Source organism: Salmo salar, chromosome 12 (assembly GCF_965601325.2).
Source record: "Salmo salar chromosome 12, fSalSal1, whole genome shotgun sequence".
Taxonomy (NCBI): Eukaryota; Metazoa; Chordata; class Actinopteri; order Salmoniformes; family Salmonidae; genus Salmo; species Salmo salar.
Window position 1 is genome coordinate 64,731,099 of NC_138302.1, and position 25,441 is coordinate 64,756,539.

A 25,441-nucleotide genomic window follows, 5' to 3' on the forward strand; every position below is an offset into this window, starting at 1 on the left:
TACAAAAAGTGCTGTAATTTCTAAACGGTTTATCTGGTATGGATGAAAATACCCTCAAATTAAAGCTGACAGTCTGCTCTATAACCCCATAGTCATTGTATCATTTCAAATCCAAAGTGCTGGAGTACAGAGCCAAAACAACACAACAATTGGAGTTCACTGTATTTGTGCATGGGTGCGATGCTCAACTTCTTTCTGCACATAAACATACACCCCAAAACCTAAAATATCGATCTAAACTTTAACTGCTGCTTTAAGATGTGTAGTTAAAGGTAGGTGTTTCACTTTTACAGTTCCTTGACTGTATCATTCACCCTTATCACCCATATAATTAAAAAAGCGATTGCGGTACCTGCTCTATTTTATTATGTATGCTTCATTTGATTGCATTTGTTCACCATAAATATGGCTGGAGTCAAGTCTCCAATGTTTTCAACTACCCTAATGATGGTTGCTTATGTTCCCCTGGTAGAAGAAAGAAGAGGGGAAGTCTTATCAGCCTTATGGCTTCCTTGGCATGGAGGGAGGATGACTTACGTGATTTAGATAAACTGAGGACAATTAGGGCCGATTTGGCAGCGATCACGGATAAGGACTCAATTCAAGTGCTTCCTACAGGTCTAGGGCTATAGTATGAAAACGTATTTATACTTCAGTCCGGTTACTTACAGTGCATTCGGAAAGTATTCAGACCCCTTTTTCTACATTTTGTTAAGTTAGCCTTATTCTATAATAGTTAAAAAATATATATATATATTCCCCTAATCTACATACAAAACCCCATAATGACAAAGCAAAAACAGTTTTTGAGTTTTTGGCAAATGTAAAAAAACCATCTTATTTACATAAGTATTCAGACCCTTTGCTATAAGACCCCAAATTGAGCTCTGGTGAATCCTGTTTATATTGATCATCCTTGAGATGTTTCTACAACTTGATAGGAGTCCACCTGTTGTAAATTAAATTGATTTAGACATGATTTGGAAAGGCACACACCTGTCGATATGAGGTCCCACAAACCAAGCCATGAGGTCAAATGGATTGTGTCGAGGCACAGATTTGGGGAAGGGTACCAAAACATTTCTGCAGCATTGAAGGTCCCCATCATTCTGCAGCATTGAAGGTCCCCATCATTCTTAAATGGAAGAAGTTTGGAACCACCAAGACTCTTCTTAGAGCTGGCCAGCCAGCCAAACTGAGCAGTTGGGGGATAAGGGCCTTAGTCAGGGAGGTGACCAAGAACCCAATGGTCACTCTGGCAGAGCTCCAGAGTTCCTCTGTGGAGATCGGAGAACCTTTCAGAAGGACAACCCTCTCTGCAGCACTCCACCAAATCAGGCCTTTATGGTAGAGTGGCCAGATGGCAGCCACCTCTCAGCAAAAGGCACATGACAGCCTACTTGAAGTTTGCCAAAAGGCACCTAAAGGACTCTCAGACCATGAGAAACAAGATTCTCTGGACTGATGAAACCAAGATTGAACTCTTCGCCTGAATGTGAAGCGTCACGTCTGGAGTAAACCTGACACCATCCCTATGGTCAAGCATGGTGGTGGCAGCATCATGCTGTGAGGATGTTTTTCAGAGGCCGGGACTGGGAGACTAGTCAGGATCAAGGGAAAGATGAAAGGAGCAAAGTACAGAGATCCTTGATGAAAACCTGCTCCAGAGCACTCGGGACCGTAGACTGGGGTGAAGGTTCAACAGGACAACGACCCTAAGCAGACAGCCAAGACAACGCAGGAGTGGCTTCAGGACGAGTCAATGAGTGTCCTTGAGTGACCCAGCCAGAGCCCGGACTTGAACCCGATCTAACATCTCTGGAGAGACCTGAAAAGAGCTGTGCAGCAACGCTCCCCATCCAACCTGACAGAGCTTGAGAGGATCTGCAGAGAAGAATGGGAGAAACTCCCCAAATACAGGTGTGCCAAGCTTGTAGCTTCATACCCAAGAAGACCCAATTTCATCTATTTTAGAATGAGGCTGTAATGTAACAAAGTGGAAAAAGTCAAGAGGTTTGAATACTTTCCGAATGCACTGCATGAGAGGAGTGTGTGTGGTTCTATAACCAGGCTTACATTGACACATAATCAGATTCAACACAGTGCCCTGGGTCTGGCTGGGGAAAACAATGGGAAGCTTCATCCGTTACAGAGAGCGTTGGCCGTTCATTCATGTGTGCCTTCATGCAACTCAGTCATACCCAATTACCTGATTTACAAAGTTTATCTTTGCTTTGGAAGAAACGGTTTCCTTTTACACCCCTCGCCACAGAGGTGGCAGTCATAAGCAGTGTTGGGGGTAACGCGTTACAGTAATAATAACTTTTTGCGGTAGCGAGTGTTATAACATAGTTACTGTTTTCAATTTAAGTAATAGTATTAGTTACTGATGAAACACACGGGTTGTTACTTTTGCTATCATTCCCTTCCTATTATAGTTATTGATCCAAATAAATATTTGTGACTATTTCCTCTGTTGGTGCAATATAAAAAAGAGAATCCTCCTACCCCAGGTTCTGTTTACACACTACTACTAACTGCATTAGTGAGGGAGATGAAAAATGGCAGCAGCTTCTAAAACGTAAACTCTCTCAGTGTAGATGTACTCCCATTACTTAGATTTGGTAGGACAAAATGACAAGAATATAACTGTAAATGTAAACTGTGCCCAGGCGAAAAACACCTCTCCACTGCTAGAAACACGACTTCCAGTCTCTTGAAGCACCTACAAAGGCAACACGCCAACACACAACTCATAGCGAAATACCCCCGAGACCTGACCACTGCTTCTGAAGATGACTGTAGGCCTACCTCATCCCAGGCTTGATTTGAATCATTCAGGAGAACAGGCTGTAACCCAGGGAGAGCTGAGCAAGCTGGTAGCTGAATATGTAGTAGAGGAAATGCTGTCCTTATCCACGGTAGAATCTGTCATTATTTGGCTACTTGTGTTGGTGTATAGGCCTATGTAACGATGACGTGGTTAACAGGAAAAATAAGTAAAGTAATTTGTTATAGCAAGTTATGAGTTTTATTATTATTATTTCCCAAAAAAATTGTAACCACCGCGACACTGGTCATAAGACAAAACCAAACAGGGTGGAACATAAAAATACGATGGCTGTCATTTTCCCCCTGACTCAATGCCTTTATTGGAGATCAGACGGTGTTGGAAAGAGTGTCCCAGAGGGGGTGGGGGGGAATCAAAGCAGCCCTGTCTATTTGGTCAGCTTCTCCCTCGGAGAGAAACGCTCAGCTCAGCGCTCAGTCTGGATCTGGAAGGAAGGAGAAACCAAGGCTAGAAGAAAGGGAAAGGAGCAATCGAAAGAAAACAACAAGGGAGAGGGGAGAAGAGAAATATAGAACCAGGGAGAGAGGGAGTGACCGAAAGGGGAGATTGCCGTGGAGGCAGTCTAGACGAGGACGGGAGGGGAACTGAGCGGAGGAGGGAGCGCCCATCAGTGAGTCTGGAAGTCATCACAGGCTGGCCCAGACCAATGGAGAAACCTGCTGTTTTTCACAAGCTGTTTTTTTCCTCTTCATTTGCAGGGCCTCAGCCTACACCCCTGTCTATCTGGGACAGAAACAACAGTAACTACATTCCCCCTTCTCTCTCTCACTCCCCTCTCTCCCTCCCTGACAAAAACAACAGTTATACGACTCCACTCCTAGTGGGGCCCTGGCTCTCCACGACATGAGGGAGAAAAACAAATGAAATGGGTTAGAAGGACAGGAGAAAAGGCCAGGCGCTGGATGATACTGTATTTGTGTTGGTAGCAGCACAGACAAAAGTAGAAGTTTGAATACAGAAGTAAGTTTGTGCTTTATTACCTCAACAAGAGGCCAAGAAGACATTTGCGCGATAGACAAATTCAGACCAACCCCAACTTCAGTAATATCTCCTCGCGTTACTTCAAACATTTGTGTGTGCTATTGCTGATGCTATTGAGTGATGGATCAGGGTGGATGCATGAGTGGCATTTATTTATCTATGCAGGCTGAATGATTCCCAGTGTCTTCTGTTGATATGTATGGCGGCCATTGAAGTGAAGTCAACCACTGTGGTCATGCAGCTGGTCAGCCCTCCTACGAGCAGAGCACAGCGCACCCCTACAATGTTCATCTTTGTGTCCCAGTCTTGCCTGGTCAGAACAGAACAGCCAAGCAGAGTGAGATGCTGCCGCCGGGAATAAGTCTTATAGGCCTATAACATGTATAAACATGGATTAGAACAGACTGCGTAATGCAAATGTATAGCTACATACAATTGTTTAGTTTTCTGCTTTGTGATTTAGGATAAGCTTAATCAACTACACTGTAGAATGCACGCACGCATTTACGCGCACACACACTCCCCTTGCACACTATTCTGAATGGTAGGCCATCTTACGCTGGCTCAGTCAGGTCAGTTGTCTTGGGGCATGTTGTCTCCTCAGTCTGTCTGTGTGTTTAATTGTATCCCCGTAACGCTGCTCTGACTGCGACCGGCTGGAACCACAGGAAGTGCGTAACACTGTAGTGACGTCCCCCTGCCGCTGCAGGCCTTTAATAAGGTTCTGTTTAACACATGGTTCCCTCCTAAAGCTACAATTAGCTGCTAAGGAGATAGAACTCCTTTTCCAATAACAAGCATCTGACCAAGTCTGGACATGGAGCAGCTTTTATAATGTGTTTTGATGTAATTTAGCTGTTGATTTGCCTTGTCTGCTTGTGTAACAGACTAAAAGGAATTAAGTGTCAGGACCAGATTCATTGAGTGTTTTTAAAGGACTGTTTTTCTGATGGTGCTCACTTGTCTGCTTGTAGATGGCTTGCTTACGTTGTAGTTCAGCTAAGGGGGTGGATATGTAGGATTTGATTTATTCCATTTTGGTCAGTATACTTGCTTGATCACTTTTATTTGGTTGTGGTTGAGCTAGTTGATTTCTGTACGGTAGATGTTTGTCTGCTGACCCCTCCCTCCTGTCTCCTGGAGCCGGCCATCTTTCAGCACGCTGTTCCCACAAGAGTCTGTTGCAGGTGTGAGGTCACGAGGAGTTTACCCTATGTGCTTCTCTCTTTTGCGTAACCCATCTTGCCATCTCACATTATTGCTCTCCTCTCTCTCTCTCTCGCTCTCTCTTGCACCATAAGTGTTCATTTGCATTGCACAGTTTCTGTGACCTTTTCTTCAAAATGAAATTGAAGTCCTACAGTAGTTGTCGTTCTGAGGTAACATTATGGAAGACAACGCAAGAAGTCACAACCTATTAAGACATTAGACCAACAGCAGGGACAGCTTGCCTGTGTGGGTACTGATGACAGACCATGTGTACTGTATATGTATATCTCACTGGTCACCCCCAAAGCCAATTCCTCCTCTGGTCGTCTTTCCTTCCAGTTCTCTGCTGCCAAAGACTGGAACGAATTGCAAGAATCTCTGAAGCTGGAGACTCATATCTCCCTCACTAGCTTTAAGCACCAGCTGTCAGAGCAGCTCACAGATCACTGCACCTGTACATAGCCCATCTGTAAAGAGCCCATCTATCTACCTACCTCATCCCCATACTGTATTTATTTATTTATTTATTTATTTATTTATTTATTTATCTTGCTCCTTTGCACCCCAGTATCTCTACTTGCACATTCATCTTCTGCACATCTACCATTCCCGTGTTTAATTGCTATATTGTAATTACTTCGCCACCATGGCCTATTTATTGCCTTAACTTACCTCATTTGCACTCACTGTATATAGACTTTTTGTTTTCTTTTGTTCTACTGTATTATTGACTGTATGTTTTGTTTATTCCATGTGTAACTCTGTGTTGTTGTATGTGTCGAAATGCTATGCTTTATCTTGGCCAGGTCGTAGTTGCAAATGAGAACTTGTTCTCAACTAGCCTACCTGGTTAAATAAAGGTGAAATAAAAATAAAATATGTAAACCCAGCAAAAAAAGAAACGTCCTCACACTGTTAACTGCGTTTATTTTCAGCAAACTTAACATGTGTAAATATTTGTATGAACATAACAAGATTCAACAACTGAGACATAAACTGAACACGTTCCACAGACATGTGACTAACAGAAATGGAATCATGTATTCCCTGAAATCAAAAGTAAGTCAGTATCTGGTGTGGCCACCAGCTGCATTAAGTACTGCAGTGCATCTCCTCCTCATGGACTGCACCAGATTTGCCAGTTCTTGCGGTGAGATGTTGCCCCACTCTTCCACCAAGGCACCTGCAAGTTCCCTGACATTTCTGGAAGGAATGGCCCTAGCCCTCACCCTCTGATCCAACAGGTCCCAGACGTGCTCAATGGGATTGAGATCCGGGCTCTTCGCTGGCTATGGCAGAACACTGACATTCCTGTCTTGCAGGAAATCACGCACAGAACGAGCAGTTCGGCTGGTGGCATTGTCATGCTGGAGGGTCATGTCAGGATGAGCCTGCAGGAAGGGTACCACATGAGGGAGGAGAATGTCTTCCCTGTAACGCACAGCGTTGAGATTGCCTGCAATGACAACAAGCTCAGTCCGATGATGCTGTGACACACCATGACGGACCCTCCACCTCCAAATCGATCCCGCTCCAGAGTACAGGCCTCGGTGTAACGCTCATTCCTTTGACGATAAACGCGAATCCAACCATCACCCCTGGTGAGACACAACCACGACACGTCAGTGAAGAGCACTTTTTGCCAGTCCTGTCTGGTCCAGCGACGGTGGGTTTGTGCCCATAGGCGACGTTGTTGCCAGTGAGGACCTGCCTTACAACAAGACCTGCCCTCAGTCCAGCCTCTCTCAGCCTATTGCTTACAGTCTGAGCACTGATGGAGTGATTGTGCATTCCTGGTGTAACTCGGGCAGTTGTTGTTGCCACCCTGTACCTGTCCCACAGGTGTGATGTTCGGATGTACCGATCCTGTGCAGGTGTTGTTACACGTGGTCTGCCACTGCGAGGACGATCAGCTGTCCGTCCTGTCTTCCTGTAGAAATGTCTTAGGTGTCTCACCGTACGGACATTACAATTTATTGCCCTGGCCACATCTGCAGTCCTCATGCCTTCTTGCAGCTTGCCTAAGGCATGTTCACGCAGATGAGCAAGGACACTGGGCATCTTTCTTTTGGTGTTTTTCAGAGTCAATAGAAAGGCCTCTTTAGTGTCCCAAGTTTTCATAACTGTGACCTTAATTGCCTACCGTCTGGAAGCTGTTAAATCAAATCAAATGTATTTATAAAGCTCTTCTTACTTCAGCTGATATCTCAAAGTGCTATACAGAAACCCAGCCTAAAACCCCAAACAGCAAGCAATGCAGGTGTAGAAGCAAGGTGGCTAGGAAAAACTCCCTAGAAAGGCCAGAACCTAGGAAGAAACCTAGAGGGGAACCAGGCAATGAGGGGTGGCCAGTCTTCTGGCTGTGCCGGGTGGAGATTATAACAGAACATGGCCAAGATGTTCAAATGTTCATAGATGACCAGCAGGGTCAAATAATAATAATCACAGTGGTTGTCGAGGGTGCAACAGATCAGCACCTCAGGAGTAAATGTCAGTTGGCTTTTCATAGCCGATCATTCAGAGTATTTCTATCGCTCCTGCTGTCTCTAGAGAGTTGAAAACAGCAGGTCTGGGACAGGTAGCACGTCCGGTGAACAGGTCAGGGTTCCATAGCCGCAGGCAGAACAGTTGAAACTGGAGCAGCAGCACGGCCAAGTGGATTGGGGACAGCAAGGAGTCATCAGGCCAGGTAGTCCTTAGGCATGGTCCTAGGGCTCAGGTCCTCCGAGAGAGAGAAAGAAAGAATTAGAGAGCATACTTAAATTCACACAGGACACCGGATAAGACAGGAGAAATACTCCAGATATAACAGACTGACCCTACCCCCCCGACACCACTACTGCAGCATAAATACTGGAGGCTGAGACAGGAGCGGTCAGGAGAACATGCATCGTTCCACAGGTGCATGTTCATTAATTGTTAATGGTTCATTGAACAAGCAAGGGAAACGGTGTTTAAACCCTTTGCAATAAAGATCTGTGAAGTTATTTGGATTTTTACAAATGATCTTTGAAAGACAGGGCCCTGAAAAAGGGACATTTATTTTTTTTGCTGAGTTTATATGTGTATATATTGTGTGTGTGTGTATATATGGAGGACTTGTGAGACGTCTGTTTCTCAAACTAGACACACTAATGTGCTTATTCTCTTGCTCAGTTGTGCACCGGGACCTCCCACTCCTCTTTCTATTCTAGTTAGGGCCAGTTTGCGCTGTTCTGTGAAAGGAGTAGTACACAGCGTTGTACGAGATCTTCAGTTTCTTGGCAATTTCTCGCATGGAATAGCCTTCATTTCTCAGAACAAGAATAGACTGACGAGTTTCAGAAGAAAGTTCTTTGTTTCTGGCCATTTTGAGCCTGCAATCGAACCCACAAATGCTGATGCTCCAGATACTCAACTAGTTTAAAGAAGGCCAGTTTAATTGTTTCTTTAACCAGCAGAACAGTTTCCAGCTGTGCTAACATAATTGCAAAAGGGTTTTCTAATGATCAATAAGCCTTTTTAAAATGATAAACTTGGATTAGCTAACACAACGTGCCATTGGAACACATGAGTGATTGTTGCTGATAATGGGCCTCTGTACGCCTATGTAGATATTCCATAAAAAAAACTGCCATTTCCAGCTTTTCTTTCAAAAAACAAGGACATTTCTATGTGATCCCAAACTTTTGAACATGTGTGTGCACAGTTCAAGTCAGAAGTTTACATACACCTTAGGCAAATGCATTTAAACTGTTTTTCACAATTCCTGACATTTAAACCTAGTAAAAATTCCCTGTTCTAGGTCAGTTAGGATGACCACTTTATTTTAAGAGTGTAAAATCTCAAAGTAGTAGAATGCTTTTATTTCTTTCATCACATTCCCAGTGGGTCAGAAGTTTACAAACACTCAATTAGTATTTGGTAACATTGCCTTTAAATTGTTTAACTTGGGTCAAATGTTTTGGGTAGCCTTCCACAAGCTTCCCACAATAAGTTGGGTGAATTTTGGCCCATTTTTCCTGACAGAGCTGGTGTAGAGTTAGGTTTGTAGGCATCCTTGCTCACACATGCTTTTTCAGTTCCTGCCACACATTTTCTATGGGATTGACGTAAGGGTTTTGTGATGGCCACTCCAATACCGTGACTTTGTTGTCCTTAAGCCATTTTGCCACAACTTTGGAAGTATGCTTGGTCATTGTCCATTTGGAAGCCCCATTTGCGGCCAAGTTTTAACTTCCTGACTGATATCTTGATGTTGCTTCACTATACCCACATAAATTTCCCTCCTCATGATGCCATCTATTTTGTGAAGTGCACCAGTCCCTCTTGCAGCAAAGCACCCCCACAACATGATGCTGCCACCCCCATGCTTCACAGTTGGGATGGTGTTCTTCGTCTTGCAAGCGTCCCTTTTTCCTCCAAACATAACAATGGTCATTATGGCCAAACAGTTCTATTTTTGTTTCATCAGACCAGAGGACATTTCTCCAAAAAGTACGATCTTTGTCCCCATGTGCAGTTGCAAACCTTAGTCTGGCATTTTTAATGGCGGTTTGGTGCAGTGGCTTCTTCCTTGCTGAGCGGCCTTTCAGGTTGTCGATATAGGACTCGTCTTACTGTGGATATAGATACTTTGTACCTGTTTCCTCAAGCATCTTTACAAGGTCCTTTGCTGTTGTTTTCACACCAAAGTACATTCATCTCTAGGAGACAGAACGTGTCTCCTTCCTGAGCGGTATGATGGCTGCGTGGTCCCATGGTATTTATACTTGTGTGCTATTGTTTGTACAGATGAACCTTCATGCGTTTGGAAATTACTCCCAAGGATGAACCAGACTTGTGGTCTACAATTTTCTTTCTGAGGTCTTGGCTGATCTCCTTTGATTTTTCTTATGATGTCAAGGAAAGTGTCACTGAGTTTGAAGGTAGGCCTTGAAATATATCCACAGGCACACCTCCAATTGACTCAAACGATGTCAATTAGCCTATCAGAAGCTTCTAAAGCCATGACATACTTTTTGGGAATTTTCCAAGCTGTTTAAAGGCACAGTCAACTTAGTGTATGTAAACTTCTGACCCACTGGAATTGTGATACAGTGAAATAAATAATCTGTCTGTAAACAATTGTTGGAAAAATTACTTGTCATGCACAAAGTAGATGTCCTAACTGACTTGCCAAAACTATAGTTTGTTAACAAGACATTTGTGGATTGATATATATATATATATATATATATATATATATATATTACACACACACACCATATATAAACACACTTTATATATGTTGTTTGTGTCCCTACACGCATGTGTGTATTAGATGTGACAGCAGTTTAGACGGGAGGGAGAGAGATGTGAGCCAGGCTGATGCTGGGCCAGCCGCCTGAGGCAGAGCCATGAGGCCCAGGCCTTTATTCAGCTAAGGGAAGCGTGTCAGGGGTTTACATTTTAAAAATGCCATTATGTAATCTAGCCAGGGCCCTGTTGGTGAGGAGTAGTGGGAGGCGAGGGGTACCCTGAGGGGGGATACAACAGGGGAAGGGAGCTGGTGGGGAAAGGAAGAGTTTGGAGATGAGGCAGCTAGCGCTCGAGGCTAGAGTGTAGGCTAATTACTGAGGATACAGGTAGTCTTAGCATCTCAGACCTCCCTCCTGTCTTACATTTACATTTAAGTCATTTAGCAAACGCTCTTATCCAGAGCGACTTACAAATTGGTGCATTCACCTTATAATATCCAGTAGAACAACCACTTTACAATAGTGCATCTAAATCATCCCACTTTTCCCTCCTTCTATTATTCTACCTCACTCCTCCCTTTAGCTATCTCTACCCCCCCCTCCTTGGTCCTGTTCCTCTACCTCCTCTATCCCCCGCCTCCCTTCCTGGGTTGTGCCTTATGGCTCTGTGTTACAACCCTCCCCACCACTAAGCCACCGGGATCCTGTTGAGAAGGTGGTAATACAAACAACTGTATCCGGTTAGGAGGCCCATATGCATAATGGAACAGAGAGATTGGCTTATTCTCTCCTCTTTCGTCTCTCGCTTCTTTTCTCCCTCCACCTCAGGCCTTTTCCGTGGTTTGCATAGCTGTTTCTCATAATGGATCATTAGTCTGGTGTCTTTGAGTGAGATCACTGCTGCTGGGCCAGGCTACAATGCCACGAGTGTGAACTTCAGAAGTTCTGTGTTATGATTTGATTGGTGATGATGATAAACGGTATTATTGTTAGGCTCCGTTCTCGTGCTAGTCGTAAGAAGTCGTCCAAGTCAAACGAGACAATGCACTGAACTGCAAAAGTTATTCAATCATTTAGGGCAGTTTAGCGCCATCTCTTTTCAAGATGGAAAAATTGTAATGGTGTAAAGTTAATCTTCTCTCTGTTGTAGAGTTAAAGAGAATAAAATAATTGAGTGGCGGTTATTCACATCTCAATGTGTGAGTTAGGTGTGTGTGTGTGTGTGTGTGTGGCTGGATTGACTGTATAAACTATGCTTTGATGTATGGGTGTCACTAACAGCTCAGGAAGGAACCATTTTGTGGAGTGGGTGAGGGAACTGCCGCCAATCCTGAGCCAATTTACTTTCTCTCCCTTTAACTGTGCGGGGTGTGTTTCTCCTTATTTTTTCAACATGGTTGCGGTGTCCTTTTTCAGATTGCATTGTCCTGTCAGATTCCTCTGATTGAAGCTATCCCTAGGATGGTCACGCACCGGGGTCTCCATTACCCGGTAATTGCCGGATTTTTGGTTGTTTTAAAACAATTTTTTTATAGAAAAGCTGATGAATAAAATTGTCGCCGGCCAATTGTCTGGGAGAAGAAAAAATGAGCCCATTGGAAAATAATGCTTTTAAGCCTATTCATTGATGGAAATACCAGGCGACGTGAATACATTTGATTGGTCATGCTTATCAATCTACAGGTTCATTTGCATAATTTGGTGGAATAAAATTGGCGGCTGTGTACAATATATTCGTTATGTATCTTATTTCTCACATGCGTACAGCATACAGATACATGGCCTTTGAGCGGAAAATCTGTCAGACAGCATGAGAGCTGCTGCTACAGCATCTCAAACAGCAAACGCATCCACAATGGAAGGCAGGCTTCGTCAGCGCGTCACACACCACTTTGCAAATAGCTGGAGGCGGTATGCATTTTCAAAACATACATTGTATGTGGACACTCCTTCAAATTAGTGGATTCGGCTTTTTCGGCTACCCGTTGCTGACCGGTGTATAAAATCGAGCACACCGCCATGCAATCTCCATAGACAAACATTGGCAGTGGAATGTTCTTACTGAAGAGCTCAGTGACTTTCAACGTCATAGGATGCCACCTTTCCAACATGTCAGTACGTCAAATTTCTGCCCTGCTAGAGCTGCCCTGGTCAACTAAGTGCTGTTATTGTGAAGTGAACACGTCTAGGAGTAACAACGGCTCAGCCGTGAAGTGGTAGGTCACACAAGCTTACAGAATGGGAATCGTCTGTCCTCTGTTGCAACACTCACAACTGAGTACAAAACTGCCTCTGGAAGCAACGTCAGCACAATAACTGTTAATCGGGAGCTTCATGAAATGGGTTTCCATGGCCAAGCAGCCGCACACAAGCCTAAGATCACCATGCACAATGCCAAGTGTTGGCTGGAGTGGTGTAAAGTCCACAGCTATTGGACTCTGGAGCAGTAGAAACGCGTTCTCTGGAGTGATGAATCACGCTTCACCATCTGCCAACTGTAAAATTTGGTGGAGGGGTAATAATGGTCTAGGGCTGTTTTCATGGTTCGGGCTATGACTGTTTGTTTCCAGTGCAGGGAAAATCTTAACAAGAGGTTGACCGATTTTATGATTTTTCAACGCCGATACTGATTTTATTGGAGAACCAAAAAAAGCTGATACCGATTAATCGGCGGATACATTTTTTTTTATGTATATATTTGTAATAATGACAATTACAACAATACTGAATGAACAATGAACACTTTAATTTTAACTTAATATAATACATATAATCAATTTAGTCTAAAAAAAATTGAAACATGTTCAATTTGGTTTAAATAGTTCAGCAAAAACACAGTGTTGGAGAAGAAAGTAAAAGTGCAATATGTGCCATGTAAAAAAAGCTAATGTTTATGTTCTTTGCTCAGAACATGAGAACATATGAAAGTTGGTGGTTCAATATTCCCAGCTAAGAAGTTTTAGGTTGTAGTTATTATAGGAATTAAGACACGTCGACTATTTCTCTCTCTACCGTTTGTATTTCAAATACCTTTGACTATTGGATGTTCTTATTGGCAATTTAGTGTTGCCAGCCTAATCTCGCGAGTTGGTAGGCTCAAAGTCATAAACAGTGCTGTGCTTCAAGCATTGCTAAGAGCTGCTGGCAAACGCAGTAAAGTTCTGTTTGAATGAATGCTTACGAGCATGCTGCTGCCTACCACCGCTCAGTTAGACTGCTCTATCAAATATCAAATCATAGACTTAATATAATAAACACAGAAATACGAGCATTTGGTCATTAATATGGTCAAATCTGGAAACTATAATTTCGAAAACAAAACGTTTATTCTTTCAGTGAAATACGGAACCATTCCATATTTTATCGAACGGCTGGCAACCACAAGGCTAAATATTGCTGTTACATTGCACAACCTTCAATGTTATGTCATAATTATGTAAAATTCTGGTAAATAAGTTCGCAACGAGCCAGGCGGCCCAAACTGTTGCATAAACAGTTGAAGTCGGAAGTTTACATACACCTTTGCCAAGTACATTTAAACAGTTTTTCACAATTCCTGACATCTAATCCTAGTAAAAATGACCTGTTTTTGGTCAGTTAGGATCACCAGTTTATTTTAAGAATGTGAAATGTCAGAATAATAGTAGAGAGAATGATTTATTTCAGCTTTTATTTCTAATGACGATGGTCATTATGGCCAAACAGTTCTATTTTTGTTTCATCAGACCAGAGGACATTTCTCCAAAAAGTACGATCTTTGTCCCCATGTGCAGTTGCAAACCGCAGTCTGGCTTTTTTTTATGGCGGTTTTGGAGCAGTGGCTTCTTCCTTGCTGAGTGACCTTTCAGGTTATGTCGATATAGGACTCATTTTACTGTGGATATAGATACTTTTCTCCCTGTTACCTCCAGCATCTTCACAAGGTCATTTGCTGTTGTTCTGGGATTGATTTGCACTTTTCGCACCAAAGTACGTTCATCTCTAGGAGACAGAACGCATCTCCTTCTTGAGCGGTATGACGGCTGCGTGGTCCCATGGTGTTTATACTTGCGTACTATTGTTTATACAGATGAACGTGGTACCTTCAGGCGTTTGGAAATTGCTTGGCTGATTTCTTAGCTGATTTTCCCATGATGTCAAGCAAAGAGTCACTGAGTTTGAAGGTAGGCCTTGAAATACATCCACAGGTACACCTCCAATTGACTCAAATGATGTCAATTAGCCTATCAGAAGCTTCTAAAGCCATGACATCCTTTTCTGGAATTTTCCAAGCTGTTTAAAGGCAGTCAACTTAGTGTATGCAAACGTCTGACCCACTGGAAGTGTGATACAGTGAAAATATATCTGTCTGTAAACAATTGTTGGAAAAATGACTTGTGTCATGCGCAAAGTGGATGTCCTAACCGACTTGCCAAAACTATAGTTTGTTAACAAGAAATTTGCGGAGTGGTTGAAAAACGAGTTTGAATGACTCCAACCTAAGTGTATGTAAACTTCCGACTTCAACTGTACACGGACTCTGCTTGCACTGAATGCAAGAGAAGTGACGCAGTTTCCCTAGTTAATATTGCCTGCTAACATGAATTTCTTTTAACTAAATATGCAGGTTTAAAAATATATACTTCTCTGTATTGATTTTAAGAAATGCATTGATATTTATGTTTAGGTACATTTGTGCAACAAATAGCGTTTTTTTTACGAATGCGCTTTAGTTAAATCATCACCCATTTGGCGAAGTTGAAGTAGGCTGTGGTTCCATGATAAATTAACAGGCACCGCTTTGATTATATGCAATGCAGAACAAGCTAGTTAACCTAGTAATATCATCAACCATGTGTAGTTAACTACTGATTATGTGAAGATTGATTGTTTTTATAAGATAAGTTTAATGCTAGCTAGCAACTTACCTTGGCTCCTTGCAGCCACAAGGTCCTTTTGACTCTGCACTCGCGTAACAGGTGGTCAGCCTGCCATGCAGTTTCCTCGTGGATTGCAATGTATTCGGCCATAATCTGCATCCAAAATGGCAGATTACCGATTGTTATGAAAGCTTGAAATCGGCCCTAATTAAGTGGCCATGCCGATTAATCGGTCGACCTCTAATCTTAACGCTACAGCATACAATGACGTTCTAGACGATTCTGTGCTTCCAACTTTGTGGCAACAGTTTGGGGAAAGGCCCTTTCCTGTTTCAGCATGACAATTCCCCCATGCACAAAGCGCAGCCCTTACAGAAGTGGTTTGTTGTGATTTGGTGTGGAAGAACTTGACTGACCTGCACAGAGACCTGACCTCAACCCCATCAAACACCTTTGGGATGAAGTGGAAAGCCGACTGCGAGCCAGGCCTAATCGCCCGACCTCACTAATGCTTGTGGCTGAAGGGAAGCAAGTCCCTGCAGCAATGTTCCAACATCTAGTGGAAAGCCTTCCCAGAAGAGTGGAGGCTGTTATAGCAGCAAAGGGGGGACAAGCTGCATATTAATGCCCAAGATTTTAGAATGAGATGTTCGAGCAGGTGTCCACATACTTTTGGTCATGTAGTGTATATACTGAACACAAATATAAACACGACAATTGTTGGTGCCATGTTTTATGAGCTGAAATAAAACGGTCCTTACGCACAAAAAGCTGATCTCACATTTTGTGCAGAGATTTGTTTACATCCCTGTTAGTGAGCATTTCTCCTTTGAAAAGGTAATCCATCCACCTGACAGGTGTGGCATATCAAAACGCTGATTAAACAGCATGATCATTACTACGGATGCACATTTTGGGGGAAATTCAGAGGTGGGAATTAACGGAAATATATGCAAATTATTATTAATAGCATTTAAATGTAGATGTTTTTGCTTTGGATATATTTACCATATCATATGGAGACAAAAGATTTACGTTTATCTTATCATAAGTAGACATAATTGCAAATGATTAAATCCTTCCAATAGAAATTTTAAAAACTATTTAGATACGAATTGAACTTTAAATGAGTTGACTCATCACATGGGATGATTTCACTGAACAACAAAAGAATGGGAATATTGAATGATCCCCAATGATCCATCACATCTCCCAAAAATGTTATCAACATACATCTGTAAAATGATAGTCTAGAAACTAAAGCTTTGGTTGTCTTCCTCTCAGGCTTCCATGTCTTCTCCCTGGACCTCCATGTCCATCTCTTGAACATCAGACTCTGAGGCCTCATCTTCACTGTCACTTTTCAACCTTGTTGAGGATGGCTCGTTGTCAGGCTCAAAAAGCCTCAAATTTGCCCAGATGGCCACCAATTTTTCAACCCTTGTATTGGTCAGCCTGTTGCGTGCTTTGATGTGTGTGTTCCCAAACAAGGACCAGTTGCGCTCTGAGGCAGCGTCCCTTCCACCAGGTGGCTGATGAGATATGTTAGCACAACTGCCATATTGCATCTCCATCCTAAAGCCCTTGCTTGGAAGTATACTTCGCCTTGCAACCCCAATGGCGTCATGGTAGTGATGACACCATTGGCCTTGTTGATCTCTGCACCAGACAGGATGCTCTTGCCAGCATACATGGGGTCCAACATGTATGCTGCGGCGTGTATGGGCGTCAGGCAGAAGTCTTCAAAAAGCATGATGTATTTCAGAACTGCAGTTTCCTCTGCTTGGAGCAATAGTGTAGTGGGCAGGGCAGTACGGATTTCTTCTCTTACATCTGCAAGCAGAGTCTGAACATCAGACAGGATGGCATTGTCTCCCTCAATCCTTGGAATGGCTACTGCTATAGGTTTCAGTAGTTTCAAGCTGCTTACCACTCTCTCCCAAAATACATCATCCAGGAGGATCCTCTTGATGGGGCTGTCCATATCGGCAGACTATGATATGGCCATTTCTTGGAGAGACTTCTTCCCCTCCAGGAGACTGTCAAACATGATGACAACACCACCCCAACAGGTGGTGCTGGGCAGCTTCAATGTGGTGCTCTTATTCATCTCTCTTTGCTTGGTGAGGTAGATTGCTGCTATAACTCGATGACCCTTCACATACCTAACAATTTCCTTGGCTCTCTTGTAGAGTGTATCCATTGTTTTCAGTGCCATGATGTCCTTGAGGAGCAGATTCAATGCATGAGCAGCACAGCCAATGGGTGTGATGTGATCGTAGGACTCCTCCACTTTAGACCAAGCAGCCTTCATGTTCACAGCATTGTCTGTCACCAGTGCAAATACCTTCTGTGGTCCAAGGTCATTGATTACTGCCTTCAGCTCATCTGCAATGTACAGACCGGTGTGTCTGTTGTCCCTTGTGTCTGTGCTCTTGTAGAATACTGGTTGAGGGGTGGAGATGATGTAGTTAATTATTCCTTGCCACACGAACAATCGAAAACACCATTCAGAGATGATTGCAATACAGTCAGCAAATGTGTAGATAAAGCATGTCTGGTTGGAGGGGTGTGTGCTGGGCGAAGAACATTCAGAAATCTCTTCCAATACACATTGCCTGTGAGCATCAGAGGTGAACCAGTTGCATATACAGCTTGAGCAAGACATTCATCAGCATTTCTCTGACTACGTTCCTCCATTGAGTAAAAAAAAAACTCTGATTCCAGGAGGACCATGAGCTGTTGCTATCGATAAGGTGTCTGATTACTTCTATTCGAGGTGAAAATGATGAGAGAGTTTTTTGTCAGAGGTTGCTTGTTGTGAGCGCTGAGGGAACTTTATGCACTTGGCCAGATGATTCTGCATCTTTGTTGCATTCTTCACATATGATTTGGCACAGTATTTGCAAATGTACACAGCTTTTAGCTGCAGTGAAATGTCTCCGCATGAGATTAGAAAAAAAAATTTGTAAAAAAAAAAAACCAAATACAATTCCATATACAGATAAATAGTTAACCAGTTAGATTAAACAATTATTTTGTAAGAAATGTTTTAAAATGAAACATGTATGGAAAGAAGTGAATTATCACTCCTCAGTTAGCAGGCTCAAGCAAGCTAAAACCCACATGGTAGCAAAAACGAATTAGCAGAAATTGTTAACAAGTTAGAAATGATTTAAACACACATTGCTGTAGGCTACTATTTACTAGTTAACACAATCATTTATGTCATATAAAATGTATTCACCCCACCAGTATTGTAATCAAAACTTACCAGAAAGCATGTAGTCCTTGGTTCAGACAGTGTAGTACTGTGGGCTCAATAGCATCTCAGTGTGCAAGATCTTGAGAATCAGCTGTACATGTGATGGAAGAGTGCACTGCACATGTGATGGAAGAATGCACTGTGCATGCCATTTCAGACCCTTTGCAACCCTAATCGTTACACAGGTGCACCACAACACAATACCACAGATGTCCCAGGTTTTGAGGGAGCGTGTAATTGGCATTCTGACTGAAGGAATGTCGTCCAGAGCAGTTACCAGATTGAATACTAATTTCTCTACCATAAGCCGCTTTCAACATTGTTTTAGAGAATTTGGCAATACGTCCAACTGGCCTCCGAACCGTGTGCCCCATGGTAGCGGTGGGGTTATGGTATGGGCAGGCATAAGCTACGGTCAACGAATACAATTGCATTTTAGCGATGGCAATTTGAATGCACAGAGATACTGTGACTATCCTGTTGCCCATTGTCGTGCCATTCATATGCCGCATTCACCTTATGTTTCAGCATGATAATGCACAGCCCCATGTCTCAAGGGTCTGTACACAATTCCTGGAAGTTGAAAATGTCCCAGTTTTTCCATGGCCTGCATACTCACCAGATGTCACCCATTTGAGCATGTTTGGATGCTTTGGATTGACGTGTACAACAGCATGTTGCAGTTTCCACCAATATCCAGGAACTTTGCACAGCCATTGAAGAGGGGTGAGATATTCCACAGGCTGCAATCAACAGCCTGAACAACTCTATGCGAAGGAGATGTCACGTTGGTGGTCACACCAGATACTGACTGGTTTTCAGATCCACGCACCTTCAGTTTTATTTTTTTAAATAAATTATAAAAAAAGGTCTGTACATCTGTATTCCCAGTCATGTGAAATATATAGATTAGGGCCTAATGAATTCATTTCAATTGACTGATTTCCTTATATAAACTGTAACTCAGTAAAATCTCAGATTGTTTCATGTTGCGTTTATATTTTTGTTCAGAATACTTAATTGTTTGAAAGCTGAATGTTTTACTACATATTATCAGGCATGTCTTACCTTGCTTCCAAGTAGCCTAGCCAAAATCAGACCATGTCCGTGTAGGCAATTATTTTATAGCACCTTTATAGCACAATCATAGTCATATTAGCAACCCATGCTAGTTGTTGCATATTAGACCTCCCCTCATTCTACATTTTAAACTGATATTTTAATCTCTGTCACTATAAACCACTCCATTTGCTGTGCGCTTTGACAAGTGTTTTCCGTTAATTGCATTATGGAACTAACATTCACACACAGCCTACGGCCCTGTGCGCATTGCTGCGCTTATAATGTGAAAAAATGCATAGTTTATAAACATTTTAAGCTAAACGTTCTCTTGCATCAGACTCATTGCTTATTTATATATATATATATATTGTATGAATTTGGGATCTATCGTCCCAGAGTCTTTTTCGAATAGGCTATTTCTTTCTCAACAAGCTGACCAATAGAATATGTCAACTTTATTACTATGGGGGATAGTAGATTGACAAAGGCTAGTGATTTTGCTGTTCGTTACACGTCTTGTTAGCTGAGGAAAAGTAAATGTGGACAGTTATTCAAAGTGCACATCAGAATTCCGTAAGAAGGGACTGCACATCATTGCATCCTCCACTTGAATGTTCTGTTAATATGAATGACCATAATGTAAATGCGATTTCTATCAGTCATAGTACTGTGGGTGGATGCCCTAATCAGTTTACGCACCGATTGGGCCCAGTAGATTTGTCAAATATCCGGTAAATTTAAAATGCTGCCGGTCAAATGTTGCCACATTTTCCTAAAGAAAGCCCTGTTACACCCACACATACAGACAGGTGGAGTGTCCCTGCTACTAGCAGTGTCCCTAAGGAGCTGTGTTGGATCAGCAGAACAGGGCAGGGCTTAAGTGTTTGGGGAGAGGGAGAGAGAAAAAGAGAGAGATGGGTTTGTTGTGCTTTGAGAGCTCGATTTAGTCTTACTGCTTGGCTTGAGGCGCTGCCAGGTCCCCCAGAGCAGAGCCCCCTGGGGCAGGAATGTGAGTGTGGCTCAGAGGAGGAGGAGAGGGCGTGGGGGAGGCAAGTAGACTGGATGGGAGCTGAGAGGAGCCACCAGGCCACAGAAGACTGGAGTCCACCACAACATCCAATTCTGCAATCACAGTTTGCACTAAAGGGCAGGAACTGCATTCCATAGGCAGGCACTGGAGTCTATAGTCACAGGAGTCTGAGTTTCTGTGTTGGTTAGTGACAGTACATCAGAATGACAATCACAAAACCATTAGTGTTTTCAGTACATTCTCAGGCTCCGGTAAAGAAAAGTTCAGACAAAGCCAACCAGGCTAATAATGCTCTGTTCTTGGCTAGGGACATCCAAATGAATTGGTCTAAATGAACTATAACAGTACATGTTAGAAGATTATTTTAATGTAAAGAGTAGAAACAGATGGTCTATTGTAATCCAGTGTAGCTTTCTTGAGGCATAAGCTAACTGTGGATTCTCAAAACCAGTGGTAGTGTAGATTCATCGGGGGGGAGTGAAGTGTTTATGAAACCTGTCAGAGAAATAACAAACTGTGTTGGCTAGGATGTGTGGGTGGCAAGAGATGTTTTTTTTTGTTTGTTTGGTTGTCCAGAGCTGGTCGTCACGGAAGTGAACAGTTGATTGGAAAATACCTCTAGCGAAATAGTTTCATCATGCATTTGTAATATTTCTCTTGCTGAATACAGATATAGCCTATAGACTACAACTCCTCTAGAGTCATCCTGTTGGAAGAAGGCTAGTTCTTGTTGGCAGCCATTTTTGTTTTTCCAGAGCCTTCCTGCAGGTTTTGCAGAGGGGATTCTGAAGCTGAACCATGCATCTGGGCTACAGCTGCTGCTGCTGGGTCAGGGTTTGGACCCACCGTCCAAAAATGCACTCCAGGGGCGACACAGGATGCTGGGGCCTGGCTCTAACCTGACAGGCAGGGTAGTGGTCATTGGTGGTCAGAGATACGGGGTATTAGCTCACCCTCATTAGGACCTGTTGGCGGCCTGGACACATGCAGCACATTTATTTAATTATTTAGGCCTATTTGGTTGTTGATTCATTTGAAAACGACACTGGTTTATAGTAAGTTGGGAACTTGTGGACGTGTAACTCCAGAGGTCCCAGGTACAGTGAGTTTGTGTAATGGTCAACAGGTTGTGACTGTATCAAAAATGAGACAAAGGTGCAAGTCTGAGGGAATGTAGGCCTAGTACTGAGAGGATGTCAGAGCCTATCTAGGGCTTGCATAGAAGGGACAGCTTGAGTTGACTTCATGATAGTCACTCTCACAGGTTGGTTTAAGGCGGTATGCTGAATGACAAATCTATAATTGAACTGTCCCCTTCCCTCCTGCATCCATCTTTAGGCCCTGTTAACAGCTCTATCTCCCTCATGTGGAGGCTGCTTTGTTTGTTTGTTTGTTGTTTGGTGCGAGCTGACTGACCATTGTGTTGTCAGGTGAGTGAAGACGTGAGGCATGCTGAATGGAAAATCCCAGGCACCAGCCAGCCGAACAAGCTTTGGGCTCAGTGAAAGTCGGGGCCGTACCCAGAACATGGACCTTCGCTTCAGCCCCAGAAAGCACTGCCTCTCTTTTACACTATACTGTTGAAGCTGCACCTCAGCAGAGCCTGGCGGTTCAGTTTACAGTCTGTTGACTAATAATGTCCCAGGATACTCAAACGCTGATGTTCTAGAAAACTTCTTTGGATTCTGCCTATTCAAAATGGCTGCTTGGTCGTCAACCTAAACTCCAAATGTCTGTAGTTAGGGTTGCAAAATGCTGGTAACTTTCCCACAATGCCCATGTTTTTGAGAAATCCCAGTTGGAAGAAATATGGATTCCTCCAACCAGGATTTTCTGGAAAAACTTTGCATTTTGGGGAAGTTACCCTAATTTTAGTTGTCCTGTTTCTCTGAAAATAACTCTGCTGCGGCCAAGTCATATTCCTGCTGCTGGTGTTTCGTTCATCAATGATGGTGAGAACACGTGGCCCTGTCACAGCCAACCTTCAGAGGTCACAGTCCACATGTGATGCCGCTTATGCCCAATCTTAGCGGGGCTTACCGTGCTGCCAAAGGCCACAGGCCGATTTGTGTGACCCGAACAATGGCCCCACTTCTCCCGTAACCTCTTTCCCTGGCCCCACCTCACCATGTGACTGGGCCACTTATGTGAAGAAGCTTAAGGTCTCAAAGTGCGCTTGTTCACAGTGTCTGAAATCTGCCACTGACCCCGAATCCCGTTGTTTTGATAGATGCTTAGAAATAGAAAGGCTTTGTTGAGAGCTGGAAAAGTCACTGTACTGTTCTGGTGTTATTCTGTGGAAAAGCCATGACTCATTCTTAAGGCTTCTTTCTGATCCATCTGACCTTACCAGGACAAACTGGGTCAGATCACATAGTTAGGAAAACTATAAAAAAAAACTGACCCAACTCATGCTGAAATGTTCAAAATAATTGAGTGCACAGTCTGATTTTTATAACAGGACACATGCTTATGGAATGGCGTACGCCAAAGTTATACATTTGAATATTTGTACTGTACGCATTCTCAATACTTTACACATTCTTTTCAGAAATGGCGTATTCAGATATTTAGTGTAAAAGCTGTCTAGAAGAGAAATCATGTATCCTGCCCATCTGTTATATTCCTACTGAAATTGAGATATGGATTAAAATATTGCTTTTGAGTAGGCCATTTGGTTAGCATAGCCTATCCCTTGTATTCTCAACAAGCAGAAATGTAAGCATTGACTCTGAGTGCAATGGCTTGGATGGGGCTGATGGTAGAGTATGAGGTCTGGGTGTGGTGGAGGATGTATAGGGGGCTGTGTTTGTGTTGGGATGTGGTGAGAGATTGGACACATGGGCTGTACAGTAACACCTTTCAACCCAAGGCCTCCAGAGATTCATACAGACAGACTTATGGAAGAAGTGAACAGCACAGCTCTCGGGCCTCATTTATAAACGTTGCGTAAATTTTACACTAAATATCTGCATACGTCATATTTGAAAAAAAATGCGTACAGTACGTATACGAATATTGAGATTTATAAACTTGGCGTACGCCATAGTTTCCCGTTTATAAATCAGACCCGTCCTAAAACTGCACATCGCGAACAAGCATCATTGACTTTTCATGGTGACAATAACTCCCCTATCTACTGTTACCTTGGAACTGCTGGAATTAGGCCACAGCAGTTTCCAAAAGAAAGAGCAATGGCACATTTCTAAAATGTTTTGGGAGAGGTTGCCAGAATGTTTTAATATTTTTGCAGTGACATGCTCTGTAGCACGAAGGACTGTGACCATTTCTGAAAGAAAGAAACTGACAAATTATTGAACATTAAATTCACACGTCAATGGAACAGGTGAGCTGTCTGTTCTACAGTTGTAGCCTTTTTTTTTTTTTTACGGATCTAGTAGAGCAGGGTTCCCCAACTGGTGATTCATTTGGACATAAAAGACCCGTAAAAACACCAGATAATCGTCTCCAAGTGATTTTAATTTTAGACATATTTTCCAAAGTATTCCCACGCATGGTAGCGAGATCTGTGATCGTGTACAAATGTAAGCAAGGTTTCAAATGATTGTTTTTGTCAGGGCTACTCTAAATAGCAGGAGGGTGAAGTCAAGCGCAGGAGACCGAGGTACGTGAAAACACACGTTTAATAAATACGTCCACAAAATGCCAACACAAGGCAGGGTAAACAACACTCCCAAAAATAACAGGAACAAAATAATCCTGAAGAGAGTCGGGACGCAGCCCAGCAACCCTAATGCCCAAACTGACAACAGCAGATGAAGAACAAAAAATCCCCAACCTACTAAATAAGACGACACGAAAATAATCCCGCACAAACCCCGACAAAAACAGACAGACTAAGTGCCCCACTAACGACCTAACACAAAACAGGTGCTAACCAAGACAGACATAACCAAACGACACAGAAACAGAGATCGGTGGCTGCTAGTAGGCCGGCGACGACGACCGCCGAGCGCCGTCCGACCGGGGAGAGGTGCCACCTTCTGTGGACGTTGTGACAGTTTCAGTCAAATTTATATCTGTTTCGACTTCTTGCAGTCAACTTGCATTTTACAAAATGTGTAATTATGTTCCGGCCCCCTGACCATGCAGGCATCCTAATGTAGCTATCCTATTGTAAGGCCTTTTAGGGCCTACTGTAGGTCACGCAAGATGTGATTTACAAGAAAGGACTTAAACGCCCACACCAGTAGAAATCCACTTTTTCGAGCTGAAAGATGGCCAGCGCTATGCTTACCCATGGTGTTGCACGATGATTTAAGTCAACTCATCATTTTAGTGAAAGTATCATTTATTTGGGCTTGAAGTGACAAATCCGAACTGCCCACTTCATGCATTTTTTTTGTAGCCTAAGTTTTATTTCAGAGCTGGGTTTTATTTGAATGTTACTTACCACCCACCAGCATGGCATTGTTTATTAATCAGAAACACCTGCAAAGTTGTTTCTCTTCGCAAGTCGCGACTTAGTCAAACAACTATTTGCCGTAGCCTACACTTGGCCACCTGAGCCACAGAGCAAACTAAAATAGGGAGTGCAAACCTATGCTTTCTCACATCCACTTTTTTTTACCTGAACATTTCCATAATCCATTGGATAATTGGTCAATGTTCAATTATTTTTGAGCTAGTCTGTATTAAAAAATAAATAAATATGACAATTTTATGTGACAAATCCAGAACCAGTAGCCAGCTGGCTAATCTTTCGAATAAGGTGTGGTTAAAAACCCTCCAGCAACAAAATATAACATTTAGCTAGCAAGATAGCTAAGGTTGGCATGCTAGCTAGCTACACTGACAGCTGTCAGTTCCCTATTTGTAGATGTTTCTCCGGTCCACGTGGAAGTCACCAGGACATTATTTCCCAGCCCCAATTCATATTTTTATATAGAAGTAGCCGCGTCATTCTTCGGAGGTGGAACCTAAACAAGTATATCCGCTCTAGGG

General features: G+C 42.9%; 1 protein-coding gene and 1 long non-coding RNA gene across 5 annotated transcripts in view; one reads left to right on the forward strand and one right to left on the reverse strand.

Annotated features, from left to right (window-relative positions):
* LOC106565466 (low-density lipoprotein receptor-related protein 1) overlaps nucleotides 1-25,441 on the forward strand; it is a 179,971-nt gene that overhangs the window by 34,619 nt on the left and 119,911 nt on the right. The gene's annotated exons all lie outside the window — the stretch shown is intronic.
* LOC106565468 (uncharacterized) lies at nucleotides 3,805-4,489 on the reverse strand. The gene is made up of 2 exons (XR_001319672.3): nucleotides 4,391-4,489; nucleotides 3,805-4,204 (listed from the first exon to the last, which is right to left on the reverse strand). It is a non-coding gene; the product is annotated as an uncharacterized LOC106565468 (long non-coding RNA).